This window comes from Pangasianodon hypophthalmus, chromosome 26, assembly GCF_027358585.1.
Source record: "Pangasianodon hypophthalmus isolate fPanHyp1 chromosome 26, fPanHyp1.pri, whole genome shotgun sequence".
NCBI lineage: Eukaryota > Metazoa > Chordata > Actinopteri > Siluriformes > Pangasiidae > Pangasianodon > Pangasianodon hypophthalmus.
Window position 1 is genome coordinate 10678724 of NC_069735.1, and position 18680 is coordinate 10697403.

Below are 18680 nucleotides of genomic sequence, written 5' to 3' on the forward strand. Positions count from 1 at the left end.
TTATTTTAATATCTTGTAACTTATTTTACAACTTATTTTTACAACTATATATATATATATATATATATATATATATATATATATATATATATATATATATATATATATATATATATATACATATATATATATATATATATGTATATATATATATACAGCTATATTTTTGATAACAATTTGTGCACACTGAGCTTTGAGCGTTTCTTTTCAAATGATGGGAGTGTTTCTTTAATTATTTCTGAAGTATTATAGGAATGTGGTTTTAAATGGGAATGTTGTCTTGAGGCAATGCACTGTGGGACATCTGATAAAATCCTTTAGACTACACTGGAGTTTTGAACATATGCGCATATGAACGTATGGCATTTTTTTGCAAAAAAAAAAAAAAAGGCTAATTTTTTGACAGAAAAAATATGAAATTGTCAAATCTAACACTTTACAAATAATTTGGATGGTAGTGTGTGTATGTACATGTACCACCAGGTGCTAGGGGGAAAAAGCTGCCACTCATCTGTTTTTATACAAAAAAGTTTCCATACACACTTTCTTATTATATTAGATATATTTTCCTAGAATAGGAAGAAAGAAAGTATGCATACAAAGTGTCTACATTTTAACTAATACAGAAGAGTGCCAGCTTTATCCCCCCAAGTGCCTTGTGGTTATCGTATATATGTGCACCCGAATTTCTGCCTTACACAATCCAATGAGTGGTGGAAGGTCTATTTTGAAAATGTACTTTTGTTATTGCCCCGCCCCCTCAGCATGACTACACGTTACTTGTCTTCAGGGTTGGCGGGTTTGCAAATATTGTCATTAAATAAAACCGTACTGAGGTGTCACATCAGGTAATACAGGAATACTACTGAATCAGGCCATGCGGTTCATAACTCATTAGCGTCTTTTTTAATTTGAGACCAGACGTAAAGTTTGTAAGTTTCTGTTGTTTAAATATTTTTGTTTGAAATTTTGCGCAGTGATATCTTTTGCAATTTCATGTTTTAAGTTATTTAAACAAAAACATAAAACTTCACAATTATATATAATAAAAGGTTGAAAGGACGTGAAATACCAGTTTTAATAGCAATACCAATTTAAAATAAATACATAAATAAGTAATAAATAACAAGAAAAATACCAAACAATAAACCACCAACAAGACAAAAAAACAGATTTGTAAGTTTCTGTTCTGTTTTTTGTGGACATTACGTGAAGCTCATAATCGGGTCCCTGGAGGGGACAAATAAATACAACCATCATTTTTGTGTTAACCAAAAAACACATGGCTTGATGAGCGACATGTTTAACAAGCAAACAGATGCCTGCTTGTCATGATTGGTTGGGTGTTGGTGGTCCACATCAGTGTTTTTTTCTGCCGTTTACAGAGCCTGGGATGTCACACAATCCAGAATTTCTTCTCCAAGGAGATACTTTATTAATGTGAGGAGAAAAAAAAGTTTATATCCTGACTTCAAACTTACAGACCGCACCTTTAATGTTTGGCGATTTATCTAAATCAAGGAGGATTTTAAGTAAAGCTAGACTTAACTGATTCAAGGCGATCTGTGGGGACAGATTCAAAGAACATGGTGTTTATCCTCCATCTTCCTGTTTACCTTCTTACTTACCCTCAGTGACCATGAAAAAGAGCCCTAATTGTTTAAATTTAGAACAAGGAACGATTTTTCTCCTCTCTCATGCACAGCCTTTCCTGACTAAGCTTTTTCTGGTGCAACCTTGACACTGTCCTAATTATTAGTTTTATTTTTAGAATGGAGAAAGATCTGTATTTGTCCCTGCAGCTTTTGTTAAAGAAGGCTCATCGTGACGGCTCTATTTAGAGAAGCAACACAACAAACTAATCAGTCCTTGTCTTAAATGTGGTTGCTATAGCGAAACTATATTTAGAATGTTTGAATGAGTGATGGTAGAGCACAACTCTACGTGAATCTATGAAGCTGGTTTTTCTAGTTGTTTCCTAACATAACCTCTTGTAGTTCCAGTTTAATGCTTATAAGTGTGTGTGTGTGTGTGTGTGTGTGTGTGTTTGTGTGTCTATCGGAAAATGTTCAGTTGTTCAGTTATAAAGAATCTGTAACACCTGACGTAACGCAGATGTCCCACAATGGCCAAAGTCAGGGGGAATCTTGAGACAGAACAAGAAACCGTTCTACGTAAAAGTGCAAATGATATTTACATTTACTGTGATTTTCTGTATTCATAATGCATTATGAATGCATTTATAACCAGTTATATAACATCCATGAGACATTATTGCAACCAACATAAGCCTGTATATTGCTTATAATAGTTCTGGTTAAATGTATAACACTCGTGTTCATATGAATATTGCAGACACTGGTTTTATAATGCACTATAACACATTATAATGTGTGGTACAGATATTATCCCGGTGCTTATGTTTTAGTGAACAATAATAGTGTTTACGATGTTCTTACAAACAAATTATAATGCTTTATATATTTTGTCATAATGTCAAGTGCCCGTGCTTTATAAAGTGTTATAAATCTAACCATAGCTACTTATAAGCAATTACACACACTTATATTAAGCACTAAGTCGTTATGGCCCATGCATAAAGCTTAATAAGAATATGACTTTGTAATGTCAGGATATATAGTAATATATAATTTTGTAATGCATTATATTTTACTATCTGTACCACAGTTTATAATGCAGCATGTGTTATAGTGCATTATGGCATGTTTTCAATGTTCTTATGAACAGATATTATAATATTTTTATATTCTGACACAAAGAAAGGTAATCATGCTTTATAACGCGTTATTGAACCAAAACTATACATGCTTATGTTAGGTACTAAATAGTCAGGACACATAGACATGACAGCTATAATGCATTATAACACAGCTTTGTTGTACCACAGGTTATAATGCAGAGCCTGTGTTATAGTGCATTATAACGTGTCTTCAATGTTCTTATGAACAGCTCTTATAATGCTTTCTATATTTTGACACGAAGTCATGTGCTCATGCTTTATAAAGTGGTATAAATGTAATCATTACTATACATGCTTATGTTAAGTACTAAGTAGTTACAGACTGTTTATAATGCTTAATAAAGCATGAGCATATGATATTATTAGTATAGACACAGAAATAATCATTGTAATACACTATAACACAGGTGTCTGTACCGCAGGTTATAATGCCGAAACTGTGTTATATGCATTATGACTTGTCTCCAATGTTCAAGGTATTATAAGGTAATATGTAACCTCATGTTATTACGTTATATATGGTTTATAAAGTAAAGCTTGTGTATATGAAAGGCTCTGGTATTGTAGGTGGAATGCGTTACAGAGCATTATAACCTTTATGTCTATAGTGTTCTCAGAAACACGTGTTATAATGCATTATATATCCTGGTATTATAAAGTTATATATTGCAAAGTGTTACACGTGAAACCAAAATTTATCAGGAGCAATTGAACGGGTTTAGGGTGTATTAGGTGCTGTATGTTTATAATGCATTATAAGACATGATTTGCAGGAAGTCTTCCAGCATTTTTGTTTGTTGTTCTGTCTCGAGTTTTTCCTCTTTCTGCTACAGTAATTAGCTGGTCTGGAATGGTAAAGGCGATTAACCCCATTGGACAGGTCAGCTGATCCGGTTGCTATGGGAGGAAGTGCTATAGTCATGTGACCACCAACGTCCACCTAATCTCATAGTGATCACATGCATCCATCCGTCAGTGACCAGGTCAAGCCAAAGCTAGACGAGCTCGAATGTGGAGCATCATATTTTCCAATTGAATTTGGAAACATATAAATATAAGGCTTACGTTTGTATCTAAATTTGTCCGCCAAGGTGACCTTAAAATGCACTAGCTTAGTTGCTGTTTCTTATCACATGTGTGCTCATAGTCTTCGCCGGAAAATTTCTGTCTCTCTAATGCAGCAATTGGAGAATAGACGAGAAGGAAATGAGCAGCACAGTGATAAGACTGCTGATCAGAGAATGCAGTCATCAGCCTGATTGTTCCCCTGGCTGTGGATTCAGATGTGTGTAAGAGAGAGAGAGAGAGAGAGAGAGAGAACGCAAGAGAGAGGACAAGAAACAACCAGTGCCTGTCTGAGGGAGTCACGAACCTAGCATGTGACCTGCAGGCCTGAATAAACACGTCCTGTCATCACTCGGAGGACAAAATGGACAATAAATGGTCTCAACTGGTGGTACTCAGCTTTTAGATTTACACAGTGTGGTAATGAGACTGGAAGCACAAAGTCTCAGGGAAACATTATGTCCTTTGATACTCTACATCAGGGGTATTCAAGTAAAATTTGTTACAAAAAAAAAAAAAATTAGTGACGCGACCTTTCTTTGTAAGCATCATATCTGATCACCTGTATTAAAATAAAAATCGCCTGCTCCTGTGACTTTTTATCCCGATGCACACCTCCACTCTGAAGAGAGGAGACACATCTGTTTTGCATTTCAAATAAGGAATAAATCGTCTTCCTGTCCAATCGTCTTTAAACATTTTGTTTTTGTCATCAGTTTTTTAAAAAAAAAAAAAAAAAAAAAGTCATGTCATCACTTCATCAGACCAGAGAGTGAAAATTTTAAAAACCTCTTCCCTTTCTGAGCTAATATCTCTAGCTCTGTAGCTAGTCTCTGGTCTGATGAGCTACCTTCAGCTAAATAATGCAGTTGATAGGATAAATCGAAACTGCAGTGTTTCATATTTATGAAACCAGAGTCAGTGTATTGCTGGCAATAAAAAAAAAAAAAAACATTTAGCAGCTCTGCTACAGTATATTCGTTCCACTGAAATACTTTACTGGGTCCGCATCTGGATTTCGGTCCACTAGTTGACAACTCCTGCTCTCTGCATTTCCTGTTTCACTTCTCTAGAAACGAAATTAATAATACTTCCAAGGTGACCACCAATCTACCATGAAAAGCACTGACCCGTTACAGCTCTGCATTTCTTTACGCTCTAATAATAAAGTATTCTCAGATGCTCCTCTTCCATTTAGGTCGCACTGTATTAAAGTGGAACACTTATCCCAGTTATGCACAGTTATGAACTTTCTCTGCTCTAATGCACATGACTCTGCCTATAAAAGACGTGCAAACTGCAGTGTCAATAATTGCACTTGCAGATTACAGTATGCTGCGCTACATTCGAGAAGCGTGAGCGCACACTATCTGTCTCGGCTCACGTCGCTGGCTATTTAATGGTGGCGTGTACCAGATCCGACAGGCCTCAGATGAAGAGTAAAATGCTTGGTCGCTCTGCCAAGCTAGTTAAATTAATCACCTGTGAGATCAAGGCCACGGATGCAAGCATATCATTAACATGGACATCAACCGACTACAAGATTAGCAAGCGCCATCCAGGCGCCGGCTAATGAAAGCGGGTTAATTAGCCGGGGTTTTGTGCAGAAGTAGCTCATATAAATAAACCCACAGGTCGCCAGACCCAGATGCTCATCTCCCTGGAGGGTTTTTTGTTAGCCGCTGAGATCATTTCAGCTCTTGAACAAAGGGGAAGACTACACAATACTGGGTGCAAGTTAGGAAATAATTTGAGATTGGACAAATGCAAGTGGCAAGTGGTTTATTTCATGGTTCTGCTTTAGATCTCCATCTCAGGTTGCTTCCCATATTTCCAAGACCACATCACTCAGATTGCTTTGTTGATTAATATTCAGCAGCGTGTTCTGGTGTAAAAGCCCACCACTACGACTGCCTGATCAGTCCAACCACTGAAAATCTAACGCTGAGGAAGGAAAGAAAGACAGTAAAGAGGGGATATTAGCAAGAATGTTCTAGGTGTAAGCTCTTTATTTTCTCAAAACTGTCTACTGTCCAGGGGCCCAGAAGAACAATAGGCAAGGGGGCATTTGATTTATTGAAACCACAGGATTCTAGAGGAAATTTAGTTTTGTCTTCTTAGCCTCCAGAGAACATTAATAATCATAAGGATATTTATAGGACTTTGTTCTCAAGCATCAGCTCATCCTCCCATTACAAGCACCTGATTATTTAAGGCTAGATGCTAACAATGTCGTCATCTGTTCTTGTCTCTCTCAGGAGTTTGTCCTTCTGTCATCACGCTCCATTTTTAACTAGTCAACATTTCAGAGTTGACAATGACGGATGGTATAATTTGTTCGACGCAGCAGGACATCAGTATTGCTTGTACTGGAGATGGAGATGAGGTTAAACTGGTGTAGTGTTGAATTCCTTTTACTCTCGTAAATACATATGAATATGGGACACTTGAGCAAGTACGCTAGTGTGATTTTTCTGTCGTGGTTGCCATATTTGTGACTGAAATTCCTACATTGTTGTGCAACACGAACATAACTACAGGTGAAAGATACTCACCTGATTGAAGAAGAGAACATATCCTGATCTTGTACTTATCACTTTTACTTACAGTCGGTATATCAGATTACATGGGGATTCCCGTACGTTGGAGTTGAATAGCGACTTTCACTTGTCCTGTTAAAGAATGTTTTTAGGTACTTTTTAGCATGTGCGTAACTGAAACTGAAAGGTTGCAATAAATTGTTTCTTTGTTTGTCTTTGACTGTAGTTCTTTGCATGTTAGGTGTTGGGTTTGTGCTAGCTTCAGGCACATATTTTCTGTGTGATCTTGAAAACATCTAGCTGACACGATGATTGACGCACCATCTGAAGTGAAAAGGATCTGTTTAAAAACGTGTTTGTCAAAGCATCGGGGATAGCCTGACTAAATCACACACTGAATTTGCATCGATCGATGGACACTGACATTGAACTGCCATGTTGTCCTTTGGGGGACTTGGCCTTGATGCAGCTAACATGAAATAAACAATTAACACTACATTAAGGTCTCTGGCACTAGGTTTTGAGATGACTGTTGGATTGGATAATTGGATACTCTGTAAACTGGAGGCTGTGAGGGGAAGTTGGGAAAAGTAGAACTTCTGGATTAACTGTTGTGTAACATTCAGATCACATTAGGATAAAGCCTGACTGAGCCAGCTGTAGAGAAGACTCAAGGGCTAGATCTGTAAAGACCAGCAAAAGCATCATCACAGAAGGGAGATTACCGGGATGATGATGGGTTTAAAATGCTTTAGAAGGATGTGTCCAAAATTTGCAGTGAAATAAGCAGGTCAGTTTAGTGACTGTGGGCAATTCCTTAATTTTTCATTTGTCTGGTTTGTCACAATTAATGAAAGTGAATGCCTTTGGACCATTTTCTACACACAAAATACAAACAGAATAGAAATAACCATTTGCTAAGTTAAACTGAGTTATATATTATATTATGTGGGTTAACGATTTCATTATTTATCACAAGCTCTGTTTCTAATTGCAAAAGGATTGCTAAAGGCTTGCATATAGTTTTTGTCACCAAATTGATGCTTATTTAATAAATGAAATGATAACTCCGGCTGACAGCGACCAACTTGCATTATAGGTTATATGGTTACAATGTTATAACCATTAAAATGAGCTCTTCTGTAGCTTTCAAATGATACCAGCCCCGTGCTGCTACAGTCTACGGTGCCTGAGAAAAGAGACAGTGAAATTCGGGCATTTTAGTCGACTTTGGAGCTCTATTGCCAAATTAATTCCAGTTAAAATGACGTCTATGGAGCTCATTATGTTTTATTCCTTAATTTTCCCCAGGTCAGAGACTTTGATTATTCAAATTTTTGGTGGAATTTATAAATTTATTTATTTATTTTTAAGATATGGTGAACTTGTAGTACATTTTGTTTACAATATTAGACCTGTATTTATGGCAATTTCTGGTTTATTTAGTTTTACAAAGACAAAAATGCACAGTTTTGCAGTTTATGATTCAGAAATAAAAAACATACCTTTGGACACTGAGACACAATGACCTTTTCTGAGCAAGATATGATCACTGAAAAAAGTTCACCGAATTAGATTTTTTTGCAATGTACTAGACTCTGGTGAATGCTAGAACTCTGGCTTGTGAGATTATAAAAGTCCTGAAGCCTGACTATGCTAGCAATACTAAAAAAATTAAAACAAGATGTTAACATATAATATCGTACTGTCATATCATCCAACTTTACTTTGGAACACACACGATAAACGCTATATACATTGGGGAAGATTTATAGTGCACCTAAGGGGTCACAGGTAGGTTATGTAGTAAGTATTGTATATGTGCAGCCTGCCAAATTAAACTATTTGATGGAACTCAAAAAGCACCTGCCTAAGTTTTGCATGATTTCAACAAGTCCAGGCATGACTCCAGTCACTTCCTGGATTTGTTGAGCTCCAGTTGCAGTAAGTGACGTGATGTGACGTGACGTGACGTGTAGTGAAGTGAAGTGAAGTGAAAAAAATCCCTGGTAGAGTTAAGAATTCTAAGGCATATCAGTAGTGGATGATTCTCATCCTGCTTAGTCTATTAACTGGATTTTTTTTTTTTTTTGTCCTGTACTTGTTTGTTATGGAGACTTTTTAAAATGCAGAGAGTGAATAAACAGGAAGGATTTACACACAGCGTGTGTTGATTTAGATGGATATTAAAATGTATGATAAGCATCTTTGTGAGCAGAGCGTTCACAATGTCTCTTGCAACGGTTGTTAATCAGATAACTCTCTCTACCAGACACTTATTCACTGTATTTTATCGTATTTATCTTCTTAGATGTTGGGAAGATGGAAAAGATTGTAAATAAGAATATGAGTGATTGCTGAATGATTGTTGTAAGAAAGGAAATCTGAGATGTAGAAAAGTCCCAGACTTTCTGCCTGGGGGAAAACCAAATAGTCCTTAGATAACTATAGATAACTGTATATGAGCATGCACAAGGTTATAGCACTTTAAAATGTGAGAGAAGAAACCCAGTTTCATATCAGCTCTTAACAAACAAAACCTCTCGCACATGGAGAGTGATTGATTTGCTTGTTTTCTCTCAGCTCTCAGTCACTTGTCTACACTCGCAGTGTGATACAGAAAGCAGAGCAGATGATACATCGGCTTATCAAATGGTACAACACACACCAGGTTCAGTATTGAGATGCTGGATGGATGGCATGGTAGTCAAAGGCAGCTGTTGAAGTGTGATTCAGACATGCTGAGACTTTTATATATAACCCGCTGCTAGTCAGCTGCTTTAGATTTTTCCACACGGAACAGCAGCCTGAATACAGCAGATGATGTGTGGTGTTTTTTTTTCCGTCTCTACAGGAACAGGATGTACCCATGATAATGAATACACCAAAGCTTTGTTAATGACTAATAGTGCTGAACAATTAATCATATTTTAATGATGAGCGCAAATTATGCTTCCTTAGTTAATTAGGTTTCTTTACTGACCAATATCAGAGAAGGCGTACGCTTTCACAGAAAACGGAAATATGTAGCATGTGAATCTGCGTCATGGTCCACCATTTTGTTGAACGCATTGTTTTATGAACATGGTGTGATAGATAGTATTACATATTAGATATTACAGTATATTAGATACTAGATACTAATAATATTCTAAGATAAAGCTGGTGAAAATTAATACACGACATATTAGTAACAGGCTAAAAGTGGAGGGAAAGTGATCCTTTGACATAATTTGCAAAGCATTATGGGAACAGTAGTTCTTTCCCTCGTGAAATGTATTGTACATTTGATATTTTTGCCTCAGAATAACTGTCATTAAGCATTAAAGCATGATTCATCCTGTAGCTGCTTGGTTTGGTTCAATGGTCTAGTTTTAAACACAACAACTTGACAGTTGAGTTCAGGAACCAAGGGTGCTGGAAAAAAGCAAATCTCCATGTTGGTTAAGGCAAAACCAGGGATGGAGAAAGGAAGCTAGTTTACACAGTATAGTACTTAGCCTAATGTTAGCTAGCTAGCTAGCGGCCTTGCTACTGGTTTACACAATATAATACTTAGCCTAATGTTAGTTAGCTAGCGACCTTGCTACTGGTTTACACAATGTAATACTTAGCCTAATATTAGCTAGTTTTCTTAGATTTAGACTAACACTAGCTAGCTTGTTAGCAAACTAAAGTGAAATAGATTGTGATGAAGAAGTAACGAAGCTAACTACTCATTGCTAGGCTAACTGCTAGTGCAGTGCTGTGTTTACCCTGCTGAAAAAACCTTGTAATGGTTATAATGGGAACTGTATTGTAGTAATCGTCCCTGTGAGTGTCTACTGGTAATTTGTTGTCTTCTGTTGGTGGCATGTTATGTCTAGTGGATACCAGTAAGGACCAGTAATGGTAGGTACTGGATTTTGGTTAGCTGATGGTTTGTAATGGTATTTGTAGTGGAAACCACTAGAATTTCTGTGATGGTTTCTATTGTTTTTTTTTTCAGCAGGGTAGGGAGCTGGCTAGCTTGTGTACTGTGGCTAAATTTGTTACAACTCGGCCATTTTGTTTTTCTGCAGGCTGAACAGTTTTGATTATTGTAATTGTGCACATATGCATGTAATATGGCTAAAGATATCAAGTCTTGGTGTTAGGACATTCTGGTCCATATCTACAAAGCATCTCTCTGAAATAATGTTTCCGTATCCGGCCTGATTAATACCACGTAGTGACGAAGGCTACTAATGAAAGTGGTGTCCGTGAGCTAGTTTGTGATCACAGCGTTACAAGCTTGTCTCTTAGAGCATCAGTGCATCTCCGCTTCTGATTATGAACAAAAGGCACCTGGGGGCTTTGATTACTGAACCCCCGCCTCCGCGTTTTAATTAACGTCAACACAGGAAAGGACTCACAGCGATAAGAGGGTCGTTAATCTCAGCCAGCTTTGTGGCCTCCTGCTCATAAACATTATTACTGGCCTTGGAGACATGTTTGGTCTTTTGTATATGGAGCTAAAACTACACGCATATGAGCGTGTAAGAATCATAAAGAAGGGGTCAAGCGGTTTGATGTAGCTTAAGGCTGCAACAAAGGATAATTACAGTTGTTTTGCTCTAAAAGGATATCATAGTTATTACAATTATTTAGCAAATTTAGAACGTTTTTTATGCATTTTTTTTTTTTTTTTTTTTGGGCAGTTCTGGTGTGACCTGGTGTGATTCAGCAAACAGCTAACATTAGCTAAATTAAAAAAAAAAATTCTTTTGTTTTCTTTTGTTCTATTCTGATAAATAGATGATGCTATATTCACACTTTTCTGTAACAGTATATCAAAATATTTTATTATTTCCGAATTACTGTTCATGTAGGACATTCTCGACATATTAAGAAAATCCAAGAACCTAAATCAAAAGTCTGGTTTTAAAATTTATGAACCAATGTGTGAGATTATATGGCTGTTTCTCTTTCAAAACAGAATGTTCTGGAATTAAAAAGGTCCATAAACAGAATGTTAGTGACTAATACAATCTCGGGGAATGGTTACATTTCAACACAAATCATTCTCTTATCTAAGGATATGTTTATACATGACCTTAAATGTTATGTTAAAAGATATGCATATATAATTGATTATGAAATTCTACCTGTAAAATGAAAAATACAACAAAATCAAAAAATTAAAACTCATTATTTAATGCACCAGTGTCAAAAACAAAAAAACATTAACAAATTAGCTAATCTTTAGCTAAGATCACCAAGCTGGTTGTTTAATCAATTGAGGAAGTCAACAAAAATGATTAAATTATGATTATTTGTGCTGATCATGTAGTGAAAACATCAAGGCTTGGTATCTGTCGCCTGTCTGTGATTGGTGTGTTTCCGGAATATTCTGTCACAGCTATTTCTGTGCATCTGACCAGAGGGAATATGTGAGCACAGCCAGCTGTTTGAGCCAGATGTTGGTGTTTGCTGAGTCATGAACACTGCACTTACATCATGCAGGTTATGGTGTTTTAGACATCACATCCAAATGCGTTTGTTTCTGTATTTCGCAGGACCTCTTTCTGGTCTTTATTTTGCTCAGTCAGTGAAGGTTCGATTCTGTTCGGTTGTACGTGACACAGCTTCTGTTCTCTGTGTCTCTGTAGAGAGAGCCGGAGATGAGCAGCACTACACCTCCCTTATTACTGAACTAGGCTAATTAGGGTTGCTCACAAAAGCATCAGGCAGGCTGCTTAATCTGAGCATGATGATGATGAGTACCTGTGGAAGGAGGTCAGAGCCACAGAGGCTCAGAGGGTGTGTGAGTCAGGAACGGGAAGTGATATAATACAAGAATTGCAATGGAGATATTACAGCATGGTTGGTATTTACTCTAGTTGGAATGGATCAGATTTAATTATAGTGGATGGAAGATTATGAATATCTGTGTAAATACCTGTGTGAATGTTGTAACCTAACCTCAACATAGATATTTTGCTATTGAAGATGTTGTGGGAAATTGCCGATTTGTATGTTAAAGGTGCACTCAGTGATTTTCTTTAGTTTAAACACTTCTTGTAATGTTTTGCCGGTTTGCTTGAGCGAGTAAAGAACTGATTTATGCTTCAGAAGAGACATTTTTCTCATGCAACAAAATATTCGAAGGCATTTCTTCAGCCATCTAGACTTAACGTACCTAATTTATGCTTATAGGAAAATAATGTTCTCTGTGGCAGCCTAGATTGTGTAAAATGTTTCTCCAGACCGATCAACATGTTCCGGTGAGCTACGTTCATTTGTGACCCAGGTTAGACATTGAGCCATAGTGAACTGTAGCACACTAATCCACTTCCAGCATTTCCTTTTCTGTTACATGGCCTCACTTGTTTAAAGAAATGAATCCAGCATCAGCCTCATAAAATCAGCCTCCTGTGATGTGGACCACCTGACATCCAGCCAATCACGACAAGGAGGCGTTTCTATTCACCTGTCAATCATGTTGTCTGTCACTTCCGAAAGGACCGCCTCTTGCACTAGCATTCAAGTGTTCCAGCCTAGGGTGTGCACATGTTATGGTTGGAGGGAAAACAAGTTATTTTGTATTTTCAGTTTCCAGACAGCTTCAGGTTTGCTAAATGCAAACTCTTTTTACTTCACATTCAGTGTCTTAGTGATAATCCCTAACTGCAAAGATTACATCACTGCCTAGGGGTCGTGTCATAGATTAGAAGCATCAGCCGCCATCACAGAATAGATTGTGTGTGTGTGTGTGTGTGTGTGTGTCTGACCCCACCCTGCTGTTCACATTTTAAAAACGTGAGCGACAGACAAGAGCGAGTGATCTTTGCTCGAAGCCCTGGGGGCCATCACATGTCGGTCCAGATGGAGATCTGAGCTTCTCCGCAAGATGGAGTGTTTAAATGATTAGTTCTGACTCTCTCCACTCGTCTACTTTGTCATAATTCAACTGTCGGACTAAGTAAAAAATTCTCTTACAGCCCATAATGATGGGTTCCACTGTGAACAAAAGACTTACTTTAAACTGAGCATAAGCATATTTAGCCGTCGACAGTGGGATAAAATGATCCACAGGAGCTGAATTGGAGCTGAATTGGAGCTAAATGCTGAATGGAGAACTTGTCAAATTTAATTGGTTTTTTTTTTTTTTTACATGAAGCACTTCTTATAAAACACACTGTCACATGACAGCTTTAGAGAAATTAGGAGCCAGACTTTTAATGAGCAAGAGTGTGTCAGTGGCATGGAAAAATCAAGACGGCATGAGGAGGAAACTCGCAAGAGAACGAAGGTGTATGCAAAAGACAAAATTATTCCTAAGAAATCTGAGTTAAACATGAAAATGAAAATGTTAGACCAAAGGTCCTTCCTGATTTCACTATGGCTGACAATGGCTGTCAGATTTTTTTACACCTTCAACTTGTAATTTACAAAGATTTAGTAGTTTAATGTGTAAAGATATAAAAAGCCAATGCAGTGGTAGAGAAGATACATTCTGCATTCAAACTGCATAAACCGTTAAAGGCGAAAAATTGTTTTCCTTCTATAAGCAAAGAAAATACATAATTTTCAGATTTTTATATACTTATCCATAGTAGTATTTTGCTATTGCTGATGTTTAGTGGTGTTTTTATATTCCAGGATGTTAAAATCTGACATTTTCATTCAGGAATTAACACATGGCTAAGCCCCAGTCCCAAATGATTTCATATATGCGTAATACATACGGTGTAACACAACGTTGTAGTGCAGCATCTGCTGGAAACTGACTACATAAACATTATAATCTCACTTTTAGGACACTTTCTTTTGTTTATATTCAAGTTGGAAACACATGTAGATACATTAATGAAAATATATGAATATACGTCATCATTAATTACATGCAGTTATTTAGACACCAAGTCCATGGAAACATGTTTCCTAAAAGAGGTGGTCGGAATAACTGCATGTAATTAATGACGACGTATATTCATATATTTTCATTAGTGTATCTACATCCCCTTTGAATATGTAAATATTATTATGGTTTCAAGTTTAAAATGAGTGAACAGTGAAATTTCTTCAAACTGATTTCACGCATGTGACTGAACCTTGTCATTTATTCAGTGAGCTCTATATTCTACTACACATTTTATGAAGATCTGTGACAGAAAAAGCTCAGATAGTTAAAATGATGCTTAACATTTACAAAGTATTCCTAATAAGTATGGGATTTTTTAAATAGTGGAGCTGTAGTTCATTTCTGCTTATTTTCCACAGGATGTCCCATGAGGTTCCATTTGTTTCCATGGATTCAGGTTAATAATAGATACAGTCTGGAACCACAGTTTAAACAAACAGTTTCTCTGGACCAATCAGCACGTTCCAATGGTCTGCATTCATTTGTGATGAAAAAGAGAACATGCCAAATCATAGATTTCTACCCATCTTACACATTGAGACCTAGTACACTGTAGCACACTAAACCACCTCCCTCCAGCATTTTCTTTTCAATTACTTGAGGCCGCGTTTACTTATATTAATCCAACATCAGCCTCATAAACTCTTTATACCCTTTTTAACCTCGCTGTAAGCCAGCAATAGCGTGTACTGATCAGCATTTTCCATCGACTGACATCCCTCAGCCTCCTGTTAATGTGTGGCCCAGTGTGAAACCTTTAAAAAGACGTCAATGCTTTATGATAATGGACGGCAGCTCTGAGCGCTTCAATATTTTATGTGCACTTGGAAAACATCGGTCTGACATCCCCCCCAAGAGAGGGAGCAAGCCCCCGACTGACTGAGAGCTAGCATGCTAATTGCATCGAGTTACGACATAGACAGCAGTAAATGGCGAAGAATGCTAAGAGGGGACCATTACAGGGTGAGAGAGCAGGATCAATTAAAGTTAGCGTGGCTTTCAGACGTTCTGTCTCTCTCTTTCTCTCTCTTTCTCTATCTGTGTCTTTCTGGAAATGGATGATCACAGATGGAGAGCACAGCTGGAGAGTGCTCACTGACTCAACTTCCTGTTAGATGGCAAGAATGCTATGTTACAGGCTGGTAACGAGAAGGAAGCCAGAGTAGAATTGAACCCTTTGGCTGTTTTAATAGTAGATGCAAGGACTCTGGTTAATGGGTGTGCTAGCATTCTGCAAAGTGCATATAGTTAGATAACCATAATCTAGTGTTTAATGTAGTCTTTGGCCCTTTGCTATATTAACCAGTAGCCCCAGTGCTAGTATGTTGTGCATAGGTGGTTACAGGTGGTACATTTGTTTGCCTTTAGCATCTATATGAAAAACAGTGAGGCAGGAAATCAAGAAAAGAGTTATTATTTAAAATAATTACTGAATTTATGAATATCTTTGACTAAAGAATTCATAAAAACATTTGATGCATTTATGAATTCTTTAGTCAAAGATATTTATAAATTCAGCTCCATTCAGAGATGAGTCTACGTTTTATCTTAGAGAAATGACTCCAGTGTTGGAAAGTTGGATAAAACTACATTAAGAACAGCTTTGGTAAGACTATCTGTGTAATGCGTGTAGTTTTTAACTTTAAGTGAGTTTCTAGTTGACATGTTTTTCATTAAATTCTCAGTACAGACAAACATATACATGGTAATTGGTAAGTGTGTAATAATGTCTATACAGTATCAGAAAACTGAAAATAAAAAGCTTAAAACAGTGTATCAAAATATTTGATAGCCGATATTTCATTGTTTCTCTATTTTTGTGGCTTAGTTTGTTAGAACCCAGTAGAATCAGAAATGTTCGCTCTGTTAGAGTAATTGCACATATGCTACACGTTATGGATAGAGATTAGACTGGAACACACTCTTTGTCGGTTTTGTACATTTATTTTTTAAATCCTTTGAAATCTTTTTGTCTGAGTTTTGTTCCAAAATCTTATGTCTGAGTTGTTTTAAAATATTTTCTGCTTGTTTTAAGTCTTTTTTTTTTTTTTTTTTTTTTTACTTTTTGTTTGCTTTGAGGTTTGTTTTAAAATGTTTTTGCTTGGTATGTGTATTGTTTTAAAATCTCTTCAGGTTTGAGTATTGTTTTGAGGATTTTTTTAAAAACCTTTTTGTGTTGTTTTCAGTATTGTTTTATAAAATCCCTTTTGTTTACTTTTGAGTATTGTTTTAAAATTTCTTGTTTAGACTATTATAACCCTTTTTGGTTTGTTTGATCATTGTTTCGGAATCTTTTTGTTTGTTTTGTTTTTAATATTGTTTTAAAATCTTTTTTGTTTGAGCATTGCTTTAAATTCTATTTTTGTTTGAGCATTGCTTTAAATTCTATTTTTGTTTGAGCATTGCTTTAAATTCTATTTTTGTTTGAGTATTGTTTTAAAACCCTTTTTGGTTTGTTTGATTTTTTTTTTTTTTAAATCCTTTTTGGTTTGTTTGAGTATTGTTTTAAAAATCCCTTTTGGTTTCTTCGAGTGTTATTTGAAAAGATTTTTTTCCAACTCCTCTTCTTCCAGTAAACTCCCTCGCTACTTCGAAAAGCCCCGTTCCTACACACATTCTCTCCCACAATGTATCATGCTTTTGGCTCAGAAGATTGTTGGCCTGGTGACGCTTGCTAAAGACTTGCTTTCATTCACCGCACCTGCCTTTGAAAGCCTATTCAGATGTAACCTAGGCTCCGGTCATTGAAGACTAGTCCACTGGACAGTGGAGATATCGTTTATCACAGTGACGGTGAAGGGAATAATGCAGCGATGAGTCACACACAGAAACTGGGAGAATGCTATCAGGGCTCTGGTTGAATCAATGGCAGGATGTGTGTGGGTTGTGTTAGAACAGGCCTATATTTTATGCCAGTTATCAGCGTGTAGGATGGAGCAGATGCTGGTCTGCTTTCTGTGCCCGTGCTCCACTTTTGAAACTGGTGAGACCTGTTTTATGTTACAATGGGAATGTTTTGGACTGTGTTAATGGTGATGAGGTCCAGGTTATATCTTGTTGAATTAATCTGACCAGCATTGCTGGTGCTGAAACGCTATCTTTAGCCATGACGGCACGATCATGGTGCTGTCTGACTTCACTGAGATCGGACCTCTCTACTGACACTCCTTGCATGAAATATTAACACCTTTACCATCTGTTTTCACTGTGCCCTCTATGTAACCTCGCATCAGTAATTTCTATAATCAGTCATTTATAGACCGTTTTTTTCTCCCTTACATGAAAACCTGACATAATCTTTATTCATAACGCACCAATGATATCCGTCCTTACGTTTTGCATCTCCATGTCTATAAATGTACTCCAAATCAGCAATCCAAACCCCAAAAATAGCTCTGAACCAAAATAATATATACGTCAGAAATAGAAAATGGTGTTGAGTTACCTGCAAAGTGCCAATACCGCAGGCTGAGAGCGCAAGATAAGATCAGATTGAATGCAGACGGGTCCTTAAGATGTTATTTAATCCTAATCAGTTTTAAAAGCTTAAACTGAACCATTGAAGATTATTCCATCATACAACCCACATCCTAGAGACTTTTATACAGGCTGAGAAGGATAGATTTCTGTTACCACATAGTATCTGCAGTACTCTTTTAAAAACCCTTCAGTGAAACACAGTGAAAGCTACAAGCTTTTCTTCCAGTTTATTATACAGCATGTTGCTGCTTGAATACACATACAACACCAAAAATTTTTGTATTTTTTTATGTCATCAAAGTAAACATTTGCTGATGCTACAGAACATAATATATAGTGTACATATAGAGAATAAAACACACCGATATAGTAAAATAATCAACAACAGCAACTTTCAAAGTGTTTTTTTACTCTCATGCTGCAGCAATTTGCCAACGATTGCAATTGTTTATTTATTAAAGAACAACCCATCATACTTTTTATCCATTTATTGTTACATTTGTGGATAATCTGCAAAACAAGTCAGTTCCTGTTATCACGTTTTAGCAGCTATACATATATATATATATACACATATACACACACACACACACACACACACACACACACGCACACACATATATATATCTTATATATATATCTTTTTCTGTATTTTGAAATTAAAAAAAGCAAAAGCTTGTAACGTTATAGAGAGAAACTGGAAAACGCAATGTCCTCTATCCTGAAGACTTTCCCTTAGAGGAAAACCTACACTGACTCTAATAGACATACTTCTCATTATAGAAAACTTTACCACATCAACGATTATCCATTTTACTTTGTTAAAAATCAAAGAATCAGTTTTTTATTATTAGGTGTAGTTTTTGTGGCACGTCCACCATACAAGAGTTATCTGTTACTGTAGAAACAATAACTTATTAGAAAAAATGCATTGTTATAAACCTGTCAG

General features: G+C 36.5%; 1 protein-coding gene across 8 annotated transcripts in view; it reads left to right on the plus strand.

Annotated features, from left to right (window-relative positions):
• The window catches only part of atp11a (ATPase phospholipid transporting 11A), a 99229-nt gene that overhangs the window by 18371 nt on the left and 62178 nt on the right, over nt 1–18680 (plus strand). The window lies entirely within an intron of this gene.